This window comes from Haliotis asinina, chromosome 10, assembly GCF_037392515.1.
Source record: "Haliotis asinina isolate JCU_RB_2024 chromosome 10, JCU_Hal_asi_v2, whole genome shotgun sequence".
Lineage (NCBI taxonomy): Eukaryota > Metazoa > Mollusca > Gastropoda > Lepetellida > Haliotidae > Haliotis > Haliotis asinina.
This window is the reverse complement of record NC_090289.1, coordinates 21,221,879-21,231,307: the sequence shown is the minus strand read 5'-3', so window position 1 is coordinate 21,231,307 and position 9,429 is coordinate 21,221,879. Positions and strand designations below refer to the sequence as shown.

The following is a 9,429-nucleotide window of genomic DNA, read 5'->3' as shown; positions in this document are numbered from 1 at the left end:
ATTTACCCAAGTACACAGAAAATACCTACGTGCACTTCTTATGTAACAACGAAGTTCCGTTGGTGTCCTCAAAACAGTTTCAGCCCAAAAGTGTTTGATGGCATAAACCTACACATGTAATATGTCTTTTCATCACAAACAGCTTGCATGATAACTGAGTAGAACCCTTTCCTATTCACATAATCAGAGTGGAATTGCTGAGGGGCCACAACTGGAATGTGCGTTGCATCAATAGCACCTCCACAATTTGGAAACTTCCATTTCTTTTGGAATCTTGAAAATAACCCTTTTAAGTTCTTCACCCTCAGCCAGAAATATGTGTGTGTAAATGGCATTACATACCTCATGCACAATGCAGCAGACAGTGGAGTTGTGTATTCCAAGATTGGCTATGGTGCGATATTCTCCTGTTTTAGCGAGAAAATATACTCAACTGCGACTCTGTGTTCAAGACAGATAGCTGGGCAGGTTCTGGATTGCTTTTCAAGATGTCATCTAAGGTTTTGACAGAGAAGAATGAACATTGCTTTTTGACATTCGGAAGTCCTCTCTCCACCAAACATCATCAAATGTTTGTATGGTCACTTCCCACCAGTGTCGACATATTCCTCATTCCCATACACTTCGCTCTCTGCATAATGTGGATGTCACACATAAACCATAACTTGCATAAAATCTGTTTCTTCTCCTTTTCCTTGACAGCCACCTGTACCTGTCCATGGTCAGATTGAATTGACAATGATGAATACCCATCCCTGTCTTAAAACCCATGTAAACACAAATCCTTTTGCCCTTTTGCCCCTTTGCCCCTTGGGGTAAATCAACCTAAAAGAAAGGTAGATCTTTGCTGCTGTGAATGGGAGAAGTCCATTTTCATGATTTTTTCTACTGTTATACTTTGCACAGATTGAATTCAGAGTTTAAACCATGTTTTGTAAAGGATAGCAGTGACATGCCATCATCTTCAGTGTGTAGCACACAAGATTGTGCCAATACAGGCCCCAGGAGGTGAAGAAGAAAGGTGAGTATTCGTAGTTTGTCAAGGTATAGCTGGTACAACCAAGGTGTCAGTACACCTCCCTACTTAGTCCCTTGCTTGATGTCAAATCACTTGCTTGAGAAATGCCTGTGAGTACCATAGCTCTGCATAGTGTCATGCAGTCCCAGTGTGTCTCAGTGTGAATGCACTGTTGTGTGTAACAACAGGCCATCATGCCAAACACAATCAAATGCGATTTTAGCGTCAAGGAAGCAGCTGTAGAGTTTTGTGTTATTTGCCACAGAATCTGCTTTGCACACTTGAATAAGAAATGAATTATTGCTGAATCTATTCAACTTCTAAAGCCATGCCATGCTGAAGTGGTGATGGATTGTGAAACTTCTGCATGCATAACAGTAGCACTCATTCAAATATACTGAACCACAACAACAACAACAACAAAAAAAATGGAGGAAATCGCTCTTCTAAACCAGATGCAATAGTGTTTTTAGGGTCCATTCATAAATTATTTGGGGTGGTTGTTTGGGTGGGGGTTGATGATTGTATGGGCAAGTCCCCCATTTTGTTCTGAGGAGGTACACATTCTGGATAGGGGTTCATTGATTTTGTACGTGACAAGCAGGAGGTTCACTTACTTTGTACATTATTTTTAGTGGGATCATTCACATTGTACATGCAACTCACCAGCAAACTCTCTTGTCTTAAACTATGAACGAGTTGATCGAAAAAGACAGGGTGAATTTCAACCGACAATTTTATCGTTGAGACCGTGCGGATTGAACGTGTGGAGCTCAAAGATCCACTTAAGTTCCGTGGTTCATAAAGGAGATAAGCCAGTCGCTCATCATTTCAATCTCCCCAATCACCAAAAGAGTGATCTTCGTTGCACAATCATCACTCAACTCAAGGCAAACCCTGAGTGGGAGACCACCACTAAAATCAGCCGCTCCACGGAACTTAAGTGGATCTTTGAGCTCCACATGTTCAATCTGCATGGTCTCAACGATAAAATTGTTGCTTGAAATTCACCTTTTGTGATCAATGTTTTCTTTTCTGAGAATTTTCAACCACAATCAAGTGGACAAATCTGGGGCGTCCCTCGAATCCTCTCACGTTAGCATCTCATTCACTTACTCAGGTATATTGTGATGTCACTCCACCATTATGCCACCAACTTGTTCATGACGTCATAAGCATTTACGTCATATACACACTCTTCACAACGGCTCTTATGTCCACCACGCTCACCATGGCAGACCGCTTACCCGTGCACTGAACAAACCTAGGCTGTAAAGATGCTCTCACTCGACACGTCAGGACACCTTGTTCCACTGCATAATATGCAAACGGAGCTACCACCGTTCAGATGATTGTCGCAAGCATGTGCTCAGCAAACACCGCATTGCCAGTAAACCCATCCAGTTTATCACAACAACCTCTCGCCGCAAATTGGACTTCACCGAAGTACCCCACAATGAGGAGAACAACTTCCTTGTGGCTGATAGTCTCGCTAACCTAGCCACAGCCAAGCCAGGCGATGTGATCCCCGAAAATCCCTCCACGGATCTCGATATCAACGCGGAAAACATCCAACCAGCGGACAACTGGAAACCTCACCTTCTCCTCCAGGTAACTTCCACTGTCCACGGACATAAAAAATGCCCTTTTATGCTACTCAGAGGTTGCACACCAATCCCACCACTATCTAATTGGTCAGTGGATATAAACCCATCACTCCTTATTACAGAGCCCTGGGAAGTCCAGCCATCCTATCCCACTGATGCCGTCACCTCCCTGCTTCAAACAGGTAGCTGGGAACCCATACGCTGACCCGGACATTAGAAGATACCTAGATGAAATCCTCCTGGAGTACAGGAACCTGGTCAATCCCCAGACTCAACACGAAGAGATCCTAGCCATGGTGATGTTTGCTCCTGTAACCACTCCAGCCACAGCTGATCCTAATGTGAACCAGGCCACCACACAAACAGTGTGACACGAAGTGACTCTGGTACTTTCACACCTGTACATTACCGTAATACAGTTTATATAATTTCGCCATTACTTGTGTTGTTACTGGCCCCTACACTCGAATCCTAGAGTGTCGGGGCCCCAGGTCCCTAACCAGCAAGGTGGAGACCTCTGCTGTCACATGCCATATCATAGTCCTGTCCTCACAGACTGGCAGCAATGGGCATCTCAGCATCACATTCATTATTGACAATGGAGAAAAACGATTTTGGGTTTCAATAGTAAATGGCACCGATAGTATGGTGAAGGCGTGAAGACTTTCCCAGTGAGTGTATTGGTAGAAGAGACTCATGGGGTGTTCCAAGCATAGTTGTGTGGGGCGCTGTCAGTCTGAACCAGATAGCTGGCACCATTGTGTTTCAGAATCTCTGTCCAGGTTGACGAAATGACATGACAGCTGATCACTCTCTTTTGATTGTTAATAAGAGTGAAATGAAGTGTGTGCTTTAAGAAACTGCTGTTAGTATGAAATTTCTTTTGTGGTTCAGTATAGTCTTAGTGATATAAAATCTATGGTAAGGAATGCATTTAACAATTTGGTAAGACAGGTGACTAAACCAAGATCTTCACTCAGCTTTTTTGAGACATTCTGAAATCTCTTTTTAGATCTTTATTAGTCCTAGATGTGGTATACCTGCCACCTCTTGGTTGCTTTCCCATCTCAAATCCTTGGTAAGTGCTGGCAAAATGCATTGCTTTGTGCTGTAAACCAGTATGGCTTTAGATGTTGACTATGTTTGTCCTTAATACCATGCTTGTCTGATGCATCAATCATAACTTTAATCACTGGGTCACAATACTTCTGAGTAAAGTGTAGAATAGCAATGACCACATTCAGTCAGCAGTTGCGTGAGGTTAGTTGAGTAGCAAGAACAGAGTTCTTCTCTACTTAACTTCTTCAACTTGTAGGATAGTTTTTTGAAGTCTGGGAGATGATACAAGAGTTCCTGGCCAACTATAAGACATGCAACAACAGGCCTGTGGTTGCTGACATTGAGCTGGTGATCCCAAAGGACTTCACAAAAGAAGTACAGTCAAGTTTATTCTCCAAGACAACAATGTGATCAATAACTGACGAGTGAGTACCATCAAAACATACATAAAAGCAATACATCCTCATACAGTCAGAGTTGCTAACACCATTATTGCTGACTGTGTCCAGGAAAGGAAAATCCTTTTCAAACAATCAGTGCCCATTGATAACACCCACAACTTATCTTGTTAGGATATCCCATAGATATGCAACAATTGCTGTTATTCCTGCAGCATTCAATTTGAGAAGACTGAGATTTTTGTTTGAGTGAGTGAGTGAGTGAGTGAGTTTAGTTTTACGTCACACTTAGCAATATTCCAGCTATATGGCGACGGTCTGTAAATAATCGAGTCTGGACCAGACAATCCAGTGATCAACAACATGAGCATCGATCTGCGCAATTGGGAACCGATGACATGTGTCAACCAAGTCAGCTAGTCTGACCACCCGATCCCGTTAGTCGCCTCTTACGACAAGCATAGTCACCTTTTTGTTTGAAGAAGTCAGAGGCATGAATATTGATTTGAACTGAAACAGTTCCTTTTCTTGTACTGGACATAAGATGATTTATTGTTGTTTTTACACCATGTGTGGAAAGGTATTTGGCAATACATTACTAAGGAGGAACCAGCGTGCTTTGTTCACTTTGAATCAAGGTTTGTTTCATCATTCTGTAAGGCTTTATGACGGGAATGCACTGTTTCAACTTCATGCTTGATTGAATCAGAATTGTTTTGACAGTGCACATTCAGCAAGTCAATGTTGTTACATATCTCGGTAATTGATTGGTTAGGTCCACACTGCCAAGCAGCCCAAATCCCAAATTGCCAACAAATGTAGCATGGATATTTTGTTTTTGCACTGTAAAGTAATGGAACAGCCCAATTATCAATGGAGAAGGGGTACATCATATGGAGTAAGAGATTAATTGGTGTAAAAGATTACAAGACATGTACAATGACTTTGTTTTATTTTGTTTTTGGAAGCAGCTAACATGTGTACCCGGTATATTGTAATCTCCAAAGCAGGATTAGCGTAACCCTATTTAATCAAATTGGGCAGGCTTGTTTTCACTGTGTTGTTACAGGCTTTGTTTGCCTTTGTCAAATTATGTCTAAAAACATGGTAAGGACTAAATTGTTGAGAGGATTTCATCTTCTCAGTTAATTAAACTCATAATAAATTAGATGAGGAAACAACTGCATCCATCACACAATGGCAAATGTCCATCACGTTGAATTCATCGCCTCAATGTCAGGTGAATGACCACAACACGTTGGAAGTGTGTACAATCTGCATGCAAAGGTCTCTTTGTTACAACAATCATGTTCCAGTGAGTGAGTGAGTTTGGTTTTACGCCGCTTTTAGCAATATTCCAGCGATATCATGGTGGGGGAAACCAGAAAATGGGCCTCACACATTGTACCCATGTGGGGAATCGAACCCAGGTCGTGACGAGCAAAGGCTTTAACCACTAGGCTACCCCACCGCCCCATGTTCCAGTGAAATCTGAGGGCGTGATTCGACTCCCTAGCAGACTGCAGCATTACAGGAGGACACCACATCCATTCAGCAGCTGTACGACAAAGAGTTATCCGATGTTGCCGACCCAGTGTCTGTACAGTCATTCTTGAGTGCTCCGTTTACTGGCACAGAAGTGAATTCCTATAAAGCCTACCCAAGTCTCTGGGTGACGTTCAACTTGAAGGACCATGGACTCAAGACAACAACTTGAAGGACCATGGACTCAAGACAAAAGATGGACAGCAATTCCTGCGCATTGATGATGGTGACAAGATACTAAATATAGCTTTTTCTACCATGCCACCAAGTGGCAAATGGATGGAACTTTCTGTGTTACACCAGCCCTATGGGACCAGCTGTACTTTGAAATTCATTCACTGTATGGTGAATGTGGATATATGTCCATGTGTGCATGTCACGTGGGTACAATGTGTGAAGCTCATTTTCTGGTGTCCCCTGCCATGATATTGCTGGAATATTGCTAAAAGCTCCATAAAACCAAACTCACTAACTCACTATGTGTGCATGTGCTGCTGCCAAATTGTATGAGGCCTCTCAGACTATTCACGTCATTGCATGATATTCTTAGGGACAAAGTAGGGATTGAAGTTACACCTTGTGAAATCCAGGTAGGCACTATGAGGCACATTTTCCAGTACAGATCTGGACGCAGAATGGAAACATTGGACAAATAACCACCTCCAGAGGTGGTACCTGAAGCTGAAAAACCTCATTGCCAAAGCCTACCCAAACATCTACCTCTTTGCCTCCAATGTCAATAAAATTGAAGCCACAGACAAAGCTTTGCTCAAATGTGGTGCCCCTACCCAAGTCATGCAAGCATGTTTTACAGAGAGCTATTGGACATTGTATCAAGTTTGCTGAATGATTGGCAGTTGTGTGTAATTTTGAAACCAGTAAAAGATTGTAAAACCAGACACAGACTGTAAAACCAGTCAAAGACTTTTAAACTACTGAAACATTATAGAACATCACTTTTTCAGGCTATAACTATGTCTCCATGTAAAGACTGAGGGTTTTCAGAAAGAATAGAGATGTCTTACCAACCAACACGTCATTTATCAAAACCTCTGTAAGCATGGGAAGACACGACAGAACACATCAGTTCGCAACCAACAAACTGGCCAAGTTCATTTTATCAGGGGTAGGTAGAACAGGTTAGATTGGTGTATTCCCACAAACTACACCTCCTGATCACTAAACTGTATCATGTTGTTTCACCCTGTTGGCAGTTTGGAACTGTAGGCATTATGGGAATAAACCAATATTGATCGCTTCATTTCAGCAATCTAGCCTTTGCGAGGTGTGCTCTGCACGGGTGTTGTACATGGTTTTATTGTCTTCAAACATTAGGGCTCGCTTACACCACTGTCCAGTTGCACTCAGTTGCTTGTTTGTGTTACGTTTGAATATTTGTTGACACTGGTAGATTGTTGTTTATTAGATACTAAATTATTAATTTCTTCAAAGGATTCACCATTCATAAATGAATCAAACTTGAGCAATCTCTTGCTAGTTTCACAATCAACACTGCGAAATGCTTTATGCTTCTTCAGGTCACAATTGCACTGATCAGAATTCAAAGATATTGCTGATAGAAATAATTTTCTTCTATCCACATGAATCTCATTATCACCAAGTACATTTATAAGTTTTTGAACCACTCCTCAGAGTAACTGAAAAAGCTTTCTAAAAGTTTTCTCATAGTATGTTACTTTCATAACAATCATACATTCAACATTTAATAAAACAAAATATACAGCCTCTCCTATTGTATATCGTCTATGCAATTGAAATGATTCATGATCATTGTAATTTTGCTGGGTTCCTGCATTGTAAAGCATCACATGTGTGTCCGTTGGAAAATGTTGTACATGTATAACATGAAAGCAAGAACTCTACATTTTAACACACAATAATTTCATTTGTCTTGAAATATGCAGATGGGAAATAAAAATAACTTTAAAAATCCATAAAAACTTTCCAAGGTCATATCTTCCATGTTCTTGGACGCAGTAATAAAGTACTTCCTCCAAGTAATAGTATAATGTATAGTGTTCTTGACACATTCTTGAGAGAAATAACATCATGCAGCCTGTTGTACCCCATCTTGTCTTTGATTCATTTATGCATTTACAAATTTTTACTGAGAAAACTACTGAAAAAAGCTACAGTCTCATTAAAATGGGTATATCCAAGTGTTGTCAAGACCAGAGACCATATACCGCTCTGTCAAGACCTATACTAATATTAATATGTCTATAAAAAACCAAATCAACGTAATATAATATTATATAATAAAAATAAAAGAGCAATACACACATCAGAAGAGATTTTAAATACATTTTAAGGATCATGCATATAGAATATTTCTTTTAAGTATTTATTTCGATTACAGTTTTATTAGCGTTGATAAGCATGCAGTGACCTGTAACCAAGGACATCGTCCAGTAAGGGTTCCATGGCGTCAGCTTCAGCTATTTAACAAGTTTACGATTATAGATAAAACAAAACAAAAATCCTTGGAACAACTTTGTGATTTCGATAACGTGTATACAAACCTTGTTTTACCAGTCTGTGTCTTCTGTTGTACCTACAATTCGCACAACAAACACAAAATCCTTCGTCATTTCGTTGTCAAGAGATGAGTAACGCTCCTGACAGCGCCCTTCGGATAACTTCGGTCATTAACATTTGAACCGGTAGCATGCGTTGTAGTGGAGTTTCTCATTTCAAAGGGTGTCTAACTCGTTTTCTGCCCGTCTCACCAGGTGTTCTGTGCCATCGAAGGCGTCCTTTGCTTTAGAATCCAAATATTTGATCGCATTGATTTGAATCGTTAGAGACTTCTCTGTGAAAGACTGAGTTACCCGAAGTTGATAAAAAGACGATTACTTGTCACTGCCTAATCGTTTCTGTAAATATCACTGGTAAATAAAGCAAGCTGAATTTTCAACATATGGTTGCCTATCAAGAGACAAAGCAGTAAACGTGATTGGGTCGGAGGGATTTGAAAAAGAACCATGTTCAATTTGTGTGGATTTATTGATGTAGTTCTTCACGTACTTAAACTGCATACCTGGTATAATGATAATACATAAAAACGTTTTATTCTTAAGCAAATTTATTGGCTATTGGGAAACTTCTTGACATCTTTGATAGGCATTTCTAGAAGTTGAGTAGATGAAGAATGAGGACTATGATTTATGGATATACAATTACTGCAATGGCTGATTTGGAGTCCTGTTTACTAACTGCCGACCACACCAGAAACCACCCAAACCACTCCATCAACCGGAACAACATCAAGATCTTAGAAAAGAACCAACTTAGTGCGAAGTATGTACAGTTTGATTTATCTACAATAACTTTTCACAGACTGAGTGAAACACTCCGAAATTTAGACGGTGTATTTTTGGAAGTTCGAAAAGTTCGTGATTTTGTAGTGAGGTAAATGAGTGAGATTAGTTTTACACCGCTTGTAGCAATATTCCAGCAATATCACGGCGTGGGACACCAGAAAATGGGCTTCACACGTCGTGATTTTGTAATAGTTTGGTCAATATGGTTTCCGGTATTTACATAAATTATCAAATAAGACTTTTCGTCACCACATCAACCAATAAACCACATGACCACAAACATGTATGTTGTGCCCTTAAATGCACAATGGTCTTAAAGGGGCACTGATGCGGAGCAATTTCCGTGGACTGGTGTAAACTTTTGTTATTGTTTTTCTCCCGTGAGTACCCGGATGATATCCCAGAATTCGTGACTGGTTCGTGACCTCTGCTGCGCAGTCCGTAAGCGCAATTGATAG

The 9,429-nt window shown here is 40.6% G+C and overlaps 1 protein-coding gene across 1 annotated transcript in view; it reads right to left on the bottom strand.

Moving 5' to 3' along the window:
* Positions 1-8,259, bottom strand: part of LOC137298938 (leucine-rich repeat and death domain-containing protein 1-like) — a 34,531-nt gene extending 26,272 nt beyond the window's left edge. Inside the window, exon 1 of the mRNA XM_067831324.1 lies at positions 8,171-8,259. The gene's annotated coding sequence lies outside the window, so the exon portion shown is untranslated. The remainder of the gene's footprint in view (positions 1-8,170) is intronic.
* Positions 8,260-9,429: the final 1,170 nt, after the last annotated feature.